General features: G+C 42.2%; 1 protein-coding gene across 12 annotated transcripts in view; it reads right to left on the reverse strand.

Annotated features, from left to right (window-relative positions):
- Positions 1–18,644, reverse strand: part of SIPA1L2 (signal induced proliferation associated 1 like 2) — a 238,396-nt gene that overhangs the window by 206,192 nt on the left and 13,560 nt on the right. The window lies entirely within an intron of this gene.

Below are 18,644 nucleotides of genomic sequence, written 5' to 3' on the forward strand. Positions count from 1 at the left end.
TCTGTGTTCTATTTAGCGCAAAGACTAATTAGCTAAAAGAACCAAAAAGGAATATTTCTCTGATCCAGAATGACACAGTTTTTGACAACTTTCTGCATCTATGTGGACAACTGAAAGTAAAGTTGGGTCCTTTTAAACAGAAATTGCGTGAGATCTGGTGTGTTATATGACCTTTTAGTTCTCATCCTATTTTTCAGTTGCCCAAACACAGAAGTCACTCCATAGTTTGGCAAAGCCCCAGCTCATAGCCACAGGTGCTGAGAAGGAACTGAAGGGAGATCTGGATGGTACCACCCTTTATACCACTCATTTGATGGCACAAAGAGGCGCAGGGCACATGTTTTATCCCAAATGCACTGAGCATGCACACACATGCAGCCATTTAAGGGATATATAGTACTGAGATAGAATGTATTGACCCAAGGATTTTATTGTCCACATTCTTTATTTTTCCACTGGTATTCCTTTAACATATATGGATTCAGCAATGACTGGCAGCCATTTGAGTTTGGAACAATGATTGGGTGGGGGGATTGTTTACTTTTTAAAGCTCCTCCTCAAAACCACATCTATCACAGTGGAATAATTGACTGATACTAGCTACTGAGAACAAATGCATTTTAATTTATTGTTGACATGTTATTTTTATTATATATATTAGCTATTAATCCTCCGCTCCTGTGGTTAGATAGGATATAAGCAACACACCAAAGTCTGCCCAATGCATTCAGGAGTTTTGAAAAGTTTAAACAATGTCATGCATATTGTTACACAATTTTCAGTCTTCGTCCCTCAAGATATATAGTGATCAACATTAGACACTATTTTGTTCTTGATGCAAAGAGATGCCTAAAGGTTTGGCCTTCTTTGGCCTTCACTGTTCAAAGTGAATTTATACAACGTATAGAAAAGTCAAAACTCCAGCCCCTTCCATCGTGATGGAGAAAAAACAATAAGTGACCTTGCAGACATTAAACTTGGTTTTAGAGAGATACAATCAGATTAGTACACTGGGAATAAGCATCCAAACCCTGCTTCTTCTCTCTTTTGTATTGAAAGTGACAGCTGAAAAGAGTCTATATCAGCTATGTGGCAGCAGTGACAGTTCTGCACAAAGGGAGGCTCACTTCTCAAGTTTTTGCTTATTCTCATACATCACCCCATCATACAAGATAGCATTAAGTTTTCTGACAGATCTTTGTTCAACTGAAACTGCAAGGATATACAAACGTACTTACCTGATTGTGAATTCCTATAAACATATTCTTTCATTTCATCACACCCCGCTCCCACATAATAGTACAAAAGATAGGTCGGATAAAATAGTGTATGCAGAAAAAAGTCATATTGACCTAATTTGGAGTTTAAAGCATTTAAAATTGAGATGATGCAATGTTCAACCTGAAATCTAGATAATCAACATGGAATTTAGGTTTATGGCATTCATTGTGAAATAAATTTATGGTAAACAGGAACTTCATTAAGTTATTGTTTTGATTTCAGCAGAGAAATGTGGTTTAAGCAAATCTGAGAAGTCTAAAACTGAAAACATGGGGAAAATATATCTAAATGATAGCATTATAGACTGACATTTCTTTCATCTAATGGAAAAATCTTGAATGTCAATTGCTTAATAACAATTCTGTCTGTGTTTTTCTTTAAGATTTTCATTCTTTCTGTACCCATCATTATGGTACTTAAGTGTCTGTAGAGAGGGTCAGGCACTCCAACTCTTGTAAACTGTGTGAATTTTAGGGAAGTAAACCAATGAGGATCCTATCATATACACTGCCACTTTATGGGGAAGTAGCGTGGAGAGAAACTGCCACTCTATATGCATTAGTGTCCAATAAATCTTGACTGTTTCAGTGTAAGCAAGTTTTAAATGTGTGTATTAGAATATTCTGATGAGATCAGTACAACCTGAAACAAAAGTTCTGAGACATATGAACTGTTCCATTCATCTCAACAGATGTTCCCATTTCCCTCCCAAGAATTTTAGAGACTGATATATATGAAAAATGCCCATTCTCAGCTATCCACCCAAAAGGGCAACATCATCCAAAAACTGGCTCACTTGAGGTGGTGGTGGAGGGAACTAACCCCATATAGATGGGCCCCCCAATCCTAGCACACAATGGGGAGCAGTGTGAGGAGCTCAGACACACCCAGAGGGACAAGGCTCCAATATCTGAGCTCATTTGAGGGAGGCAAGGGGGACCCAGACCCCACTAGAGGAACAAGAGTCCCCTAGATCTGGGCAGACACACGGGAGGGGAATGTGGGGCTGACACTGCTCCTTCCCCCTCAGTTCCCCTGGCATTCCCCACCACATCCCCCTTCCCACTCCTCCACTCTGCCCAACCTTCTTCCCCTCACCTCCCATTTATCCCCCATAACTTCCTCCCCTCACTGCAGCCCCACTCCCTCTTTCCCCTCCATTCCTCCACCTCCACAGTCATCAATCTCAGTGAGATCTGTGATTCATGCAGTCATTAGTACCTCTCAGTTTAACAGTAGAAGGAAACCTTTTTTTCGGGGGGGGGCTGTAACTCAGGAACCCCTCAGTTACATGACTCCAAATTTGTATCACTATTCCTACCTTACGACCCCAGGAGGTACACCAAATTTCAAAGCAATCCGAGTAACTGTTTGGATTCTAAAGCACTTACATGAGTCAAGCTTTGAAGCATGTAAAATGGTGGGAATGGAAACCCTCTACCAATTTTTCAGTTTTGTACATTTTTACAGAATGCATATGCCATTTATAAATTACCTTTTTCAATTTGCAAAAAGGAATGAGTACTTGTAGCAGCTTAGAGACTAACAAATTTATTTGAGCATAAGCTTTAGTGAGCTACAGCTCACTTCATCGGATGCATCAATTTGGGTCCCAGAAAGATTTGGTGGGTGCCATGCACTATCTAGGGTAAGACTTGACAGATAGAAAACATTTTGACGCACATCAACAGTTTTATCATTAGTTCTTTGCAAAAAGACACTTGGGGTATATCTAGACTGCAATAAAACATCTGTGGCTGTTCTGTGTCAGTTGACTCAGGCTCACAGAACTTGGGCTCGGGCTGGAACCGAGGATCCCAGAGCCCTGGCTCCAGCCTGAGCCCGAAGGCCCACACTGCAATTTTATACTCGAGTAGACTGACCACCATGAGTCTGAGTCAGCTGACATGGACCAGCCTCAGGTGTTTTATTGCACCTGTAGCTATACCCCTGCAAAAACTTCTTTAAAAATTGCTAAGAGTGAAGGCTTATATCTTCAGAATCCTAGCTCAAATGACTCTAAATTTGGGTCACTAATCCTACTATGCATCCTCCAGAGGCACACCAAATTTAAAAAGGAATCTGACTAACCATGTTGATTTTAAGAGGAGTTTGAAAAGTCAACCTTTAAACAGAAGTCATGACAAAACCTTAACTTACTCAGATACTACAATGATGGGAACCACATATCACAATCGTTAACGTATCACTCTCAATGTGATGTAGAGAAGTGCTATTATCCCCATTTTACAGATGTGAAGTCAAGCACAGAAAAGCTAAAATGTTCAAGGTCCTATAGGAAAGTCTGTAGTAGAGCAGGAACCTGAACACAAGTTTCCCAAATCCTAGACTAGTGCCCTACATTGAACCATCCTTCCTTTCCTCACCTATTAAAATTTGAATAAAAAGTACTTTGATTATTAACCGTGCAAATAACTAGTAGTCTGGAAACTCTTTGCTAACATGATTTATAAAAGAGTTTCAGGTTAATTTTTTCTCCCCACCCCCAAAATTAGACCAAATCAAAACAAGAAGTTCAAATGTTTCATTCTGAAAGTGTCAAAACAGAACGTTTCAACTGTTTGGAATTTCTCCTCCCTTTTTTCAGCAGAAAATATTCACCAAATTTGACACAAATTAGTGAATAGTTTTGGCCTCCTTGAAACTACACTTTTCAGCAAGTTCACTATTTGCCAAAAAAACTTCCTTCAGCTCGATGCAGTACCTTCATATCTTTTGGAGCCCTGAAAGGAGTATTTCTCTCTTCTGATGATGCACTGTTTCATCTTGTGAAGTCTTGTTTGAAAGGACAAAGTTCACCCTTTAAAATTAGTAAAAGTGTATTTAATATTTAACAGTGCGCTTTAGTCCCTTAATAAAGAACTGTTCCATGAGTTGAAAGTTAGAAAAAAAAAGTACACCTTAATTCACCTCGCCCATTGCTATTTTAAATGAACTAGACTGAATGAATGGGTACCCTTTGTGCAATTATGCCTTACCACAATGGTTTTCAAGACATGAACTGTTCTAGGTAGATTTTTTTTACATTTATTACACCAATGCAAATAGACATCAAGGGCTTCATTATAAAACAAATTTTCAGGTTTATATTTTATCTCAGATTGCATGGTCAGCTCAAATGTGAGAATCTTTATATTATTGCTATAAATAAATTGAATTGTTTGTGACAAATACTCTAAAGATTTGTTTTAGTAGTTACAATTGTGCTGTAGTGTTTCAGCACAAAGGGCCTCAGAACAATGGTTTCGATTAGTCTAGTCCAAGAAAAATAACTTTATTAAGACTCAAATTGACTGTAAATAGATATCAAGTAATTGAAAAAATGACAACTTAGTTAAACAATGTTTGAAAGTGAGGAAAACAGAATTAAGGCACAAATGTTTTTTTGTGCCCTGATGAGGACTGAATGGGGAGGAGTGCTTGTTAGGGAATGGCTGACGTTATCCTACGTCATGATTGGCTAAATAGAAAGAGGTGGTTAACTCACTTTCCTTGTCTTCCAGTCTCAAGTGTTCTCTGCTTTCCTTCATCCCTATCAAATGACTCAGCCTCCTTTTACTTTCCCCAACAATCCTCACAAGACTTCTAGTGCCCGTAACAGAATTTGAAGCCCAAATGCCTCTGCTGAGTTCCAGTGAAACAATGATCCTTATTGCTACCACATCCCATTCAACTCTATGCATCATAGTCTGTCCTAGATTTTTTTTAATCAAAATCTTAAATGATTAGTTTCATAAGCAAGTTTGTCACAGTTCAAAGAAGTCAAGCTTATTTTCCATTTTTTCCTTGAATCCAAACACTTTCCATTTCTTTTTACTCCGAGTAGTGCCAGTAGAAGTGTATTCCTTTCTTATTACCTGGAATTGAGTTTAAGGTGCTATCTCTGCAGCTCTCCAGTGCTGCTAGTTTGCAGTCAGTGCAAATACTAATCAATTTTCTCTTTACACCATCCTACAATAAACCACCTCCAAAAACACATCCCACCTGAGTTCTCAAATTTAACAATGTTAGAATATATTTTTAAATACTCATGCATTCTAAATGTAGTCCCAGGTTAAAAAAAAAAAATAAGTTTTCACATTGAAATATTGCCCTTTAAAATACCAATGAAACATTTTAAACAAAAATACCAGAAACTCAGAAAATATGCAGTTAAGGTTTTCATGTTAACTTTAACAATGACCTGCAAAGGGAGGAAACTGAGCTTCTGTTTTTTTTCGACCAAAAGAAATTTACTACCTGATGTTAGAAATTCAAGTCATTTATAGTCTTTAAGGTTCTATGATAAATGAACTAATGAAATTGTGACATCACCAGTGTAAAGAGTTACACTAAAGTAAAGTAATGAGTGACAAAGAGATTTTCAATCAGACTGTTTAAAACTGTTTTATTACCTATTCAGACTCCAGTGACTAATATTTTTGAGATAGGACATCTCCATTAAAGTTTCAACATCCCAACTCCTTCAGCTAAGTTACAAGAGCTACCATACATCTTCATCTCATCTCAAGGGAAAAATAACGTCCTGAGATCAGAGTTGATATTCCAAAGGTAAAATAAAGCAGCAAATTAGTTTTAAACAAAAATAAAGAAAATAGAGTTTTGAGACATTCTTTACACAATATAAAAGAAGGTACAAAAGGCATAAGGTTTTTTTTTTTTTAAATTAAATTTCTCTGCCCCCGTAGCCCTACTCACGTTCCACCTAAAGAATGTGGATCCTCAACAGATCACATATTCAATGGTTTAATTTGGCAATTCCAACAGTAATGTCTTCTGTGGTACAAAGACAACGTGTACCCACTCTTGAAGCCTACATTGAATAGAGGTCAGGGAGAAGTCCTCTGATATCAGGAGAGTCTTATCTTTGGGATGAAGGTCCAGTACTGAATATTAACTCTGCATTTGTCAACAGGCAGCACCCAGCTAATTAATAGGCAGCTGCCTGCTGCTGGTGTAGTATGGAGGACTCACACTGAGTGAGTGAATATGAGCCGCACAGAGCAAGTTCCCACTGTGGAGATTTTTCATACTTTTCTTACCATTGTTACCAATGATTCAGCTCTACAAGTATTAGCAACACTGGAATACCTGTTGCACATGGACTGGCTGGCTGCCATCACCATTTTTAAAGTACCACTTCAGTTAATCCTGCTCAGAACAGGTTTAATCAACACCGTGCTTAAAATCATATAAAGACCCACTAACGTTAACACAGTTGAGATGAACTCATGTCAGCAAAAGTGAAGTTTCTGGGAGGGTGTCCTTACTGTAGAGTGGGTTCAATACATCCTCAGGTTACTTCACATGATTTACTGGGTTAGGGCAAGTGAATGCTGACAACTGTATGCTGCTTGAGGTGGAAGGCAGCTGCCTACGCACATGCCAGCTCCCCTCTCCTCTGCTATTGGAAGGGTGTGTCAGTTATTCTTGGACAGCAGCCCATATGTGTTAGGTAAGCAATGTAAAGATAAAACTAACTGTACCATGCCTGGAGGGTAGTATCTCAGAATCCTTGGCTGGTGCAGTAACTGAGTATCTGCACAACTCAACTCTCCTACAAGTATATCCAGCCTATATAGGGAGGAACAACAGCGCAGAGGGGCCCCTCAAGCCCAGACTGGTACGGTGAATGAAAAAGGGTGTTATCTCAGTTGCACATGAAGAGCAAGAAAAAAGGGAAGAAATCCTTGGCCCACTGAAGCCAAAGGTAGTTTCGCTATTGACTTTAATGGGACCAGGATTTCACCAAATATGTGATCATCTTGGACCCATAGCAAGGACATACATTTGAGAAGAGTCTCCAGCTTCTGTATAGCGAGTGAGTGGTAATTAACTGGTTATAATATAGCATGTAAGTGAGACTAGTGCTAGCCTGTGTATCATATTGTAAATCTAGACTGGTTATAGTGGCCAGTTTTAAACTCCATTAATTATAAAGGTTGATATTAGGTGGAGATTTAAGGACAAATGAGGTAGATTTTGGTCTTGGTTTCCAAAAGAAGTGACTCTTTTATTAATTCATGTAATTCAAATGGAAATTTACATATGCTTCTGTGGTGCTTGCAAAAACAACAATATACACAGGACAAGTGAAAAAATGATTAGACACTGACAGAATAAAACTAACTTGATTCTATTGTCCACGCAAACAAGATAAAAAGACCAAAGTGAATTCTTCTAATTCTCAGTAATCCAAGTTGTACAAAACAGGAAAAAAAGTGGTTCTCTTATCAATATTATATAGCCTCACTGTTTAACTGTGTACTTCAAGTTTTTTTTTATTATTATTTATTTTGGTCGAGAACCAAGTTTGTCACAGTTCAAGGACATCAAACTTATTTTCAACCTTTTTCCTTGAGCCCCAAAACTTTATTTCTTTATTAAAAAATGTGCAAAACTTCTTAAAAAGTTCTCTACTTCATTTGTAATATTTTACTATCTATGTTTCCAACTCATGATTTTATCACAAACCTTATGATATTTGATGTTTTAATTAAAATCCAAGCTATCTGAGATAACTGATTACATGAAAATCTCAGCTTTCAAGTTTCTCACCCTCGCATCTGCAACCAACATCTTTAAACATGTGATCTTCATGTACTCTAAAGGCTCAACAACCAGAAGGTAAACAAAAAGAACCTCAATTTCTTTAAACTAATTGCATGATCTTTTGGTGCCTAACTCTCAAGTTCTGAACATTTGGGGTTAGGAATACTGCTAACATTTTACAGAGCAAGATCAGGCTTAAAACAAGGCAAGCAAAAGCAAGATGCTGGGGCAAGACCCAAAACTTTATATATAAAATATAAAAATGGTGGTGTGGATCTTAGGGTCCTCCCCAACAAATATGAAACACCAAAATCAGTTTCCTGAATTTTAAAATATTTTAGGCACTGAGAAAAATGAGAGGCATACCTGACATTTATTTGGAAATCTAAAACAAAGTTTTCAATAGAAAACTCACCAGCTTCGGGGGGGGGGGGGGGGGAGGAATAATCACTATCTGAACATTTTTTAAAAACATACTATTATCCCAACACTTATGATTACTACAAGTGAAAGTTAGAGAGGGAAAAAGCTCCTCCTCCACCATTTACTTTGTGCATTTGACAACATGAAGACACTGGCTACACACTATTTGTCCTCTTAAGACACCTTCCCAATTGTATTAGTCTTTCACTCATTAACACACAAAAGAAAAGCATTTGAAGAGTAGGAAAATGTGATTTTAAAACCACAAAAATAGTTAAGGGAAATCTCAGAGCCAGATGCAATACCTGCAACTAGTTAAAAAAAAAGTTGACTAGATTTCATGTTGACTGTGTTCCTTTATACATTAAATATGTTCTGAAAATCCTGTCGTCCCCCCCCCAATTACTTATGCAAGCCCCAGACCAAAGAAAACCAAGTCTTCCACAAAAAAGTCAGCATTACTGGTTTAATTTTTTTTTTTTTTTTTAGTAAAGCAGCTTATCCATTTCACCATGTATTCTGTTCACATATTACTGTGTGCACAGATTTTTTTTCTTGTCTCTGAACCACATAATAAGTTTACATTGCCTGTCATACGTTCATCGAACAAAAAACAAAAAGCCCCTTCCCTAAACATTTCCTTCTCTGTCTGCCTTTCTTTTCTTGCTGAATTTTCTCTACAGATAACTTAATGCCCCTTCATCCCAATCAGATGGGCAGCAATTCAGAGTACAAGCAACAGGAGCTAGCAAAACAGGATACAAAAAAAGAATTCATGGTTCTGCCTTCAAAATTAGCAATTAATGGCCAAAGCTGTATATAGAAAAAGGAGATTACAAACTGGGTCGTAGTTTGCAAGAATACTGGCACTGCATGATGGTTTCTTGAGTACAGGTTAGGTTATTACAGGTTTCAGTAATGTTGGAAAGTATTCCTAAGGAAAATGTCAACTTTCATGAGCAATAATCCTACATATTCCCCTGATGTTTTCACCAGCCAGGAAATATGCATAGGCTATACCTCACGTACAATTACACAAATCTCACTCAGAGCGCTAAGAACATCTGACATAGTACTATTCCAAACTCAGTTAGGGAAAGTGGCAGTCTACTTTTTCTGTGAAATGTGCTGAGAACTCTTTTTGACACCATCACTTGGATTCTGGGGCTGGGTGAAGGCAGAATAATGATCATGATTTTGCAGTCTCCACTGCAAAGAACAAAAAAAAAAAAAAAAAAAGAGTCTGCTAGGTCCATCCTTCTGAAAGGAGAATTTTAAGATCTTAACTTCTCCTTGAAGATGGCAAAGGTAAGATCATGCATGGCATTGGCGTGTTCGTTACATTCCTAATATAGTCTCACAAATGAAGATCAGGTCTAAGGTGTGTCTGTCTTCTTCACTGGCATGAAGTTGAGAGACTCATACAAGGATAGCCATGGTGGCTACAAAATCGTGGGCTATACTGAGAAAGTCATCTGTGTGGATAAGCTTTAGATAAGCTATTACCAGCAGGACAGTGGGGTGGGAGGAGGTATTGTTTCATGATTTCTGTGTGTATATAAAGTCTGCTGCAGTTTCCACGGTAAACATCTGATGAAGTGAGCTGTAGCTCACGAAAGCTCATGCTCAAATAAATTGGTTAGTCTCTAAGGTGCCACAAGTACTCCTTTTCTTTGTGTGGATACTGAAGTCCTCTAATTACGAAGCTTGGAGACTCTGGGATTAAGATTTGGTAGAAGTTCTCTTCATTCAGGCAAATAGTTAATGAAGAGTGGAATAACCTGCACTCTGCAAGCACTCCAGTATTCACCAGAGACTAACAAAGTTTATGCTCAAGTAAATTTGTTAGTCTCTCAGGTGCCACAAGTACTCCTTTTCTTTTGCGAATACAGACTAACATGGCTGCTACTCTGAAACCTGACTATATGTCATGTGATTCATCTATTATCTGGATGCAACCTATTCTTGAACTCCTTTGCATTTACTAGACTTGTGTTGCACTGAGTATGCAGTGGGGGTTAACTGTGCCATACAGGTTTAGCAGATTCCGAATATAAACCTGCAACACAGATAAAAGACTAGGAGAGTATTTGAAAATGCATTAGAACCATGTTGTTCACTAGACACTATAAATCACTGTTGCGGCTGACTTTCCACTCTTAAAATAGAAGTGTTACATTGAATAGAAGTGCTGATATTTTAGCAAGAAGAAACATCATTATTGTGTAAAGTTTTGAGACTCTAAATGACCTTGATCTAGATGATCAAACAGAACACTACTTTTGTTATATGCAAATGAGAGGTAAAAAAACCCTCTTGCAAATTGCCACAACATGAGGTAAAAATAAAGCTAAAAAAAATCCCTCTCCTCTTAAAGTTATCACAAACTGCTGTTTTCTCATGAGAGAAAGTTCCATGAACTTCTCAGATGTATTGGTTTGGGCAAAAGATTAGCAGCATCAGCCCAACCCATCTAACATACTCTGGACCAAAGATGACTCCAGAAGGTCACAACTACAACTTATAAATAGTAAAATGTCAAGCTACTACCGCCTAGAATAGGGGTGGGCAAACTACAGCCCAGGGGCCATATCCAGCCCTTCAGACGTTTTAATCCAGCCCTCGAGCTCCTGCCGGGGAGCGGTTTGTCTCGCTCCACGTGTGCGGTGGCTCTGCGTGGCTCCCAGAAGCAGCATCCTGTCCCGACTCCAGCTCCTACATGTAGGAGTAGCCAGGGGGCTCCGCAAGTGCCTCCCCTGCCGCTCCCATTGGCTGGCAACCATGGCCAATGGGAGCTGCAGGGGCAGCACCTGCAGACAGGTCAGTGCGCAGAGCTGCCTGATCACATCGCCACGTAGGAGCCGGAGGGGGGACATGCTGCTGCTTCTGGGAGCTGCTTGAGGTAAGCACCGCCCAGAGGTCAAGCGCTGCTGCGCTCTTGACCCCCTCCAGTGCCCCAACCTCCTGCTCCAGCCCTGATCCCCCTCCCACCCTCCAAAACCCTCAATCCCACCCTCCTGCACCCCAGAGCCCACACCCCCAGCCAGAGCCCCCCCACCCGCAACAACCCAGAGTCCCCTCCACCTCCCTGAACTCCTAATTTCTGCCCCAACCCCAGAGCTCGCACCCCCGCACATCAACCCCCAATTTCGTGAGCATTGTACGGTGGTCCATGAATCTCCATATCCAGATGTGGCCCTTGGGCCCAAAAATTTGCCTGCCCCTGGCCTAGAACAATGAGCTAAAAGAGAAAGCATTTTTTTTTCCCTCTTCAAAAGGCAGAAAACTGTACTGTAACTATTCAAACTTCACAAACAGAAGCAGCAAAACGTTGCATCACAGTAACAACATTTTCAGTATTACTAGAGAAGACAAAAAAAATGCTATCATTTTGTGGTCATTGAACACTTTAGAAAAAACACAAAACAAAAACAATCATTTTGGACTAGAGTCACAAAAGGAGATAGGTGACTAGAATCTAAATACCAGAATCAAGCCTACTGGGTTCACAAAAGCCCGGTTAACTGTAATAAAACCTGTAGGTGCCTAAACTCACTCAGCACCTACATTTTTGCAGTGAAATTTCCCTAGCCTATGGGTATGCCTCTGGGCACTCACCCTGCAGCTCAAAATAAGCATCCAGACACTTAAGTCCCAGTGCAATATATGAATTAATGCCTAACTTGCATGGTGTGCCTGATCGGGTAAGTATGTTCAGAACTTGCATGCTGCATCAGGTCCACATTGGCAAGCTTACACAAAATGGCCAACAGAGCTGCTGCTATCTACAGGGTCCCTGGGTTGGGGCCCAGAGTAGTGGGCGGGCCTGAGTCCCCCCACTCGCCATTGGTGAAGTGGCAGGACTGTTGGTGACAGAGATTCTCCCCCCCGGGAACAGGGAAACACAGATGACAACCTAGTTGGAGGGCTGAATCGAGAAGAGGACACTGCGGTTCTGGGAGCCAAGAGAGGAGCTGTAGGTGTGAACAGAGAGAGTGCCACTGTGCAGACCGTGGATGTAGGTGTCTGCCTCAAGCTAATACCCAGCACGACCAGGAGTAGAAGCCAATTGGGCGATGAGGGCTGCACCCCGTGACATGTCCTCATTGTGGATTTTCCAAGTCCAAAATGATTTTCCACTGATGGTACCAACCTACTGTTACAAGGTTACAGAGTGCAATCGCCACTCATTTCTCCACTGTTAATGCAGCTCTCATTCTGGTGTCCCTGCACCAAAGGGCTGGGAGGAGCTTGGCACACTGATACAGGAATGAGGCCTTTTGGATCGGAAAGTTCTGCAGCTCATCATCCCAAACCTGCATTACAATGTGATCCCACCAGTAAGTACTCCTTTCCTGGACCCAGAAGCAACTGTTCTGCAAATACCACCAACCACCTTGAATTCTTTTTATGTTCTGTCCCTCAGCAAACTGTCCTCCAAGTAACTGTCATGTCCCCTGCTGTTGTAGTGCTTCCTGAGGATCTGCAAATACAGGAGACTTGTGTGTCCTGTATTTGCAATGTTCACAAGAATAGTGCAGAGCCCTGTGGACTCCATGCTTCTGAAAGGGATGGCAGAGACAGAAAAGTGCTGTACAGGTTTGTGGGATTTTTTATTTTTTTTAAAAGGCACAAAAAATACGGCACACGGATGGCATAATAAGATGGAGAATGTTGGATGCTGGGAACTTGATCACTAGGTCCCAGAGATCCCTGGGCAAGACATTTCTACCCCACTCCACATTGTGAAAATTTTCCAAAAGGCATTACGCCGGATAACGGCACGTACACACTGGGATACTTGCCCAAGGCGCCCTGCACTTTTCATTGACACAAGCACTGAGCGTGTGCAATATCAATGCAAGCAGCGAAGTATGTATGTGCACAAGCAACATACTTTGGCAGCTGTATGCCAAACGTAACTTGCACTGACCAAAGTTTGTAGCAGAGACACGGTCTCAGTATTTGACACTGAGCCTTCCTGGCCGCAGTGGATTGGAAGACTGAGCTTTGTCAGTGAAAAACACCAACAGGGAACCTTTTGGTCACAGACACTAGCAGGTAATGCTATTCCATTCCACATGAGTTCCAGGAAGAGCAATGACTGCTTCAGGTTCTTAACAAATGGACACCATGCTTGAGTAAAAGCCTCCCCCATTTTCTCCTGATGTTTGAGTGAGCATTGGGAGAGGATACCTGCCCCCTCTCATCCATTTCCCTTCACACAAGTCCCAGAGGATAAACAATAGATCACTCCTTCTGGATGGGGGAATAGGGGATATAGGTGAAGGTCGAGAACTCCGCAGAGCATCCTCTGAGAAGTCTGCCTCTCACAACTGGGGATGGAGCTATAATCAGACAGTTTGTGGACGGCCACTACAAAGAAAACAGAAAGAAGTCTGCAAAGAGAAAAGGAGAGATCTTAACAGTTTAGCAATGAAAACTGAATTGTACCAGATCTGAGAATTTTCCCCATTCTACTTATAGTTATAAAACTAGAGGCACTACACTGCTTATCTACATGCTTGCCCCAACCACATTCACTGAGCACCTATACAACCCAATACAATGTAATAAAGACAAAGACCCCCCAAAGGACATTATTAAACAGTTATGGTTGATAGTTTTTTATCAACCATAGCAATCTAACAAATGGCATCTGTACCCTAATAAAGGGCCTAAGAACCCCTATCCTACCCTACCCAAGGTCTGTTCCTGTAGATTGGGGTGGGCAAACTTTTTGGCTTGAGGGCCACATCAGGGTTGTGAAACTGTATGGAGGGCCGGGTAGGGAAGGCTGTGCCTCCCCAATCCCTAACCCTTTCTGCCCCCTCCCACTTCCCATCCCCTGACTGCCCCCCTCAGAACCTCCAACCCATCCAACCCCCCCCCCACCACCCACTCCTTTTCCCCTGACCACCCCCTCCTGGAACCCCCCGCCCCTAACCGCCCCACTGGGACCCCACCCCCTATCCAACCCCCCCTGCTCCCTGACCCCTATCCACACCCCCACCCCGACAGGCCCCCCTCTAAAGCCCCTTTCAGAATGCAGCCCTGCGAACATGAGCGGAGGAGTCAGGAGGAACAGGGGCAGCCACACAGCCGGAGAAGCTGAGGTTTCCCCTTCAAAGCGCCTGGTGCTCCTCCTGAGTCCTCCGCCAGCGTTCACAGCGTTCTTGCCACCTGCACCGCCTGCCCGCTCCCCTGTGGCTGCGGGTGAGCCTCCCCTTCCCGCTCTCCTCTGCCCCTGCAGTGCAGCCCCCTCCCGCGCTGGCAGCACAGCGAGCTGAGGCTGCGGGGGAGGGGGGACAGCAGGAGAGGGCCAGGGGCTAGCCTCCCCAGCTGGGCGCTCAGGAGCCAGGCAGGACAGGCCCACGGGCCATAGTTTGCCCACCTCTGCTGTAGATAGTAGCAAACACTGAAGGCAGATTATAGGTTGAACTGGCATGCTATGAAGAATTATTCAAGTTGCAGCCTTGCCCATCAGCATATGTTATGGAAAAGATCACAAGAATAAGAAAGCTTGTGGAGACAGAACATCCTTTATGGTATGCAGGTTTTACATGTACATATAAATCTTTTGATGTTTGATATTATCTCTTTGTTGCTCCGTTTGAAATAGTTACCATCGCCATTTCAGACCATATCTTTCCGATACTTGTTACCAATTTTGCTTTATATGTTGATTTCACATCTTGTGAAAGATTCAGTGAAACTGAACATAGAAGTTTTTTTAAAAAAAAGAAACAGTTTAACAATAAAAACCTCAAATTAGCAATATAGTTGCCTAGAACTCAAACAATGTGGAAAAAGTTTGTTTTGAAAGTTACAAGTGAAACATTGACACAAATAACTGATCAGATACCAGATTACAACACCTAGCAAAACCTATAAAAAGGAGGGACAAAACAAAACAAGACAGTTGAGATCATCTTTGTATTTGTAATATTACAAATTTGGGTTTGAATGTGACAGATTCATTCCAGGAAGGCGACATCTCAACTGATGGCAGTCTGAGGGACCAAACAAACCCCTCGCAAATGAAAAGGCTTCGAGACTTTATGGGTCAGTCACAGACTTGTGCAAGTCACTGACAGATAGTGCCCATATAAAAGAACATTCAATAGAATCCTGAAATTAGCTAGAAATTGAAGAAGTCACTCTCAATACTCGTTGCAGAGTAGCAGCCATGTTAGTCTGTATTCGCAAAAAGAAAAGGAGTACTTGTGGCACCTTAGAAACTAACAAATTTATCTGAGCATAAGCTTTAGTGAGCTACAGCTCACTTCACTGGATGCCTGCAGTGGAAAATACAGTGGGGAGATTTATATACACAGAGAACATGAAACAATGGGTGTTACCATACACACTGTAAGGAGAGTGATCACTCAAGATGAGGTATTACCAGCAGGAGAGCAGCGGGGGGCGGGGGGGGGGGAGGAGAAAACCTTTTGTAGTGATAATCAAGGTGGGCCATTTCCAGCAGTTGACAAGAACTTCTGAGGAACAGTGGGGGGTGGGGGGGAAATAAACATGGGGAAATAGTTTTACTTTGTGTAATGACCCACCACTCCCAGTCTCTATTCAAGCCTAAGTTAATGGTGTCCAATTTGCAAATGAATTCCAATTCAACAGTCTCTCGCTGGAGTCTGGTTTTGAAGTTTTTCTGTTGAAGAATTGCCACTTTTAGGTCTGTAATTGAGTGACCAGAGAGATTGAAGTTTTCTCCGACTGGTTTATGAAGGTTATAATTCTTGACATCTGATTTGTGTCCATTTATTCTTTTACGTAGAGACTGTCCAGTTTGACCAATGTACATGGCAGAGAGGCATTGCTGGCACATGATGGCATATATCATATTGGTAGATGTGCAGGTGAACGAGCCTCTGATAGTGTGACTGATGTGATTAGGCCCTATGATGGTGTCCCCTGAATAGATATGAGGGCACAGTTGGCAACGGGCTTTGTTGCAAGGATAGGTTCCTGGGTTAGTGGTTCTGTTGCGTGGTGTGTGGCTATGGTGAGTATTTGCTTCAGGTTGGGGAGCTGTCTGTAAGCAAGGACTGGCCTGTCTCCCAAGATCTGTGAGAGTGAGGGATCGTCCTTCAGGATAGGTTGTAGATCCTTGATGATGCGTTGGAGAGGTTTTAGTTGGGGGCTGAATGTGATGGCTAGTGGCGTTCTGTTATTTTCTTTGTTGGGCCTGTCCTGTAGTAGGTGACTTCTGGGAACTCTTCTGGCTCTGTCAATCCGTTTCTTTACTTCAGCAGGTGGGTATTGTAGTTGTAAGAATGCTTGATAGAGATCTTGTAGGTGTTTGTCTCTGTCTGAGGGGTTGGAGCAAATGTGGTTGTATCGTAGAGCTTGGCTGTAGACAATGGATTGTGTGGTGTGGTCTGGATGAAAGCTGGAGGCATATATTATCAATATAACCTACTGACCGCTATTCCTACCTACATGCCTCCAGCTTTCACCCAGATCACACCACATGATCCATTGTCTACAGCCAAGCTCTACAATACAACCGCATTCTTTTTTCTCAATACTTGTATTATCCTGTGTAAAAAAGTGTGTAGGTCACCACGAGAAAGAGTTAATTATTGATCCACTGCATTATGCAACAGTGATATGAAGATGACTGTTCACCTATGAAAATTTAATATGATGCAGAAACTCATTAAAATAAATAGAGTTGATTTCCTCCAGGGCAGGAATGGCATTGATAATATATGGTGACTGGCTAATGTTCTTCACTATTCAAAGTTAAGCCTTATAGTATGCTTAAATGCAGAAAAGATTTTCAGCCCGGTTGAGTGGAAGTACTTCGGAAACACTACTTGGAATGGGATTTAGTGAGATCTTGTACAGAGGCCCCAAATGATTGAAAAACTAAACAGAGCTTGCAGATAATGTCTGAAAAGAAAGAAATGTCAGGATACCCATTCTTTGCCTTAATATTTCAGTTGAACCCATTAATATGCCTGATCCATCTATTCCCTTCCTGAAATACATGGAGCATCTAGTGTAAGGTGCAGAGCCTCCCATCTCTAGATACCCAAATCACGTTTAGTTTTTTCTTTTAGATGCCACAAAACCCATTCCAGCTTCTACCACACAATACTTACTGTAAAGCTGTAGAAGATTCTAACAGTGATGAGCAAGACTTTTTGTAGTCTTAAGACATTTTGACATTACTTAGGCCATACACCTTGTAATACCATCCAGAAATTGCCCAGAAACCCACTTAACAGTTGATTCCCCCCTCAAATAAAAGCTAAATTGAAACCTTTCCTTGCCACTCACACCAAGCAGTTTCTCTACCCCTTCTACTTTCCCCAGACTCCACCAACTTCTCTCCCCTTCCCTCCCCATACTGCTAGCAGCATGATAGTGTTTTTCTTACTCCTGACCCATTCTACTTTCTAGTGCTCTGTTCAGTCTGGCCAATACAGCATGGTCATGTAGATTGTAGAGCAAATAAAAGGCAGGAGCAACACATGCAAAGTGCAAGCAGAATGCGGGGGAGAAGGGGCGGGGGAAGAGACATTCCATTTACAGCCTTATCTAAACTAGCAAGGGTGGTACTCCCACATCCCTCCCCCATCTTGTTAGTTCAATCAAACTTGCTTGTCTCAGTTGGAAACCCTACTTATCGGTTAAAACGTTCACCTAGATTTTAGCAGCTTAAGTTAAGATAGCTCAATTGAGCTAACTAGATGGGGGTGCCTTTTTTTCTTAGAGACAAAGCTGGGGAGCTCAAGTTGCCAATTTTCTAATTGCACAAAACTGAACACACTTGCCCATTCCCTCCCCCCCAACCCCGCGGCCCTGCCCGCCTCATCCACTTTCATTGGGCTGGGGCCCTGAAGTGGGGCCAGAAATGAGAGGTTCAGGGCGCAGGAGGGAGCTTCGGGCTGGGGGAGGGGCTCAGAGTGCAGGCTCTGGGAGGGAATTTGGGTGCAGGAGGGGATTCTGACCAGGGGCCAGGGGTTCAGGCTCCAGCCCAGCAGAGCTTACCTCAGGTGGCTCCCGGTCAACAGCTCAGCAGGGCGAAGGCAAGCTCCCTGCCTGCATGGCTCTGTGCCGCTCCCGGAAGCGGCCACCATGTCCAGCCCCTAGGCATAGGTGCAGCAGGCGGCTCTGCACAATGCGCACTGCCCAGATCCACATGCGCCACCCCCCAGTTCCTGGACAATGGGAGCAGCACTCGGAGCTTCCCTGATCGCGCCTGCACTAGGGGCCACAGAGACATACTGGTTGCTTGTGGGAACTGCGTAGAGCCAGGGCAGAGAGGGAGCCTGCCTTAGCCCCGCTGACCGGACTTTTAATGACCCGGTCAGTGGGGCTGACCGGAGTCACCAGGGTCC

The sequence above is a fragment of the Lepidochelys kempii genome, chromosome 3 (genome assembly GCF_965140265.1).
Source record: "Lepidochelys kempii isolate rLepKem1 chromosome 3, rLepKem1.hap2, whole genome shotgun sequence".
NCBI lineage: Eukaryota > Metazoa > Chordata > Testudines > Cheloniidae > Lepidochelys > Lepidochelys kempii.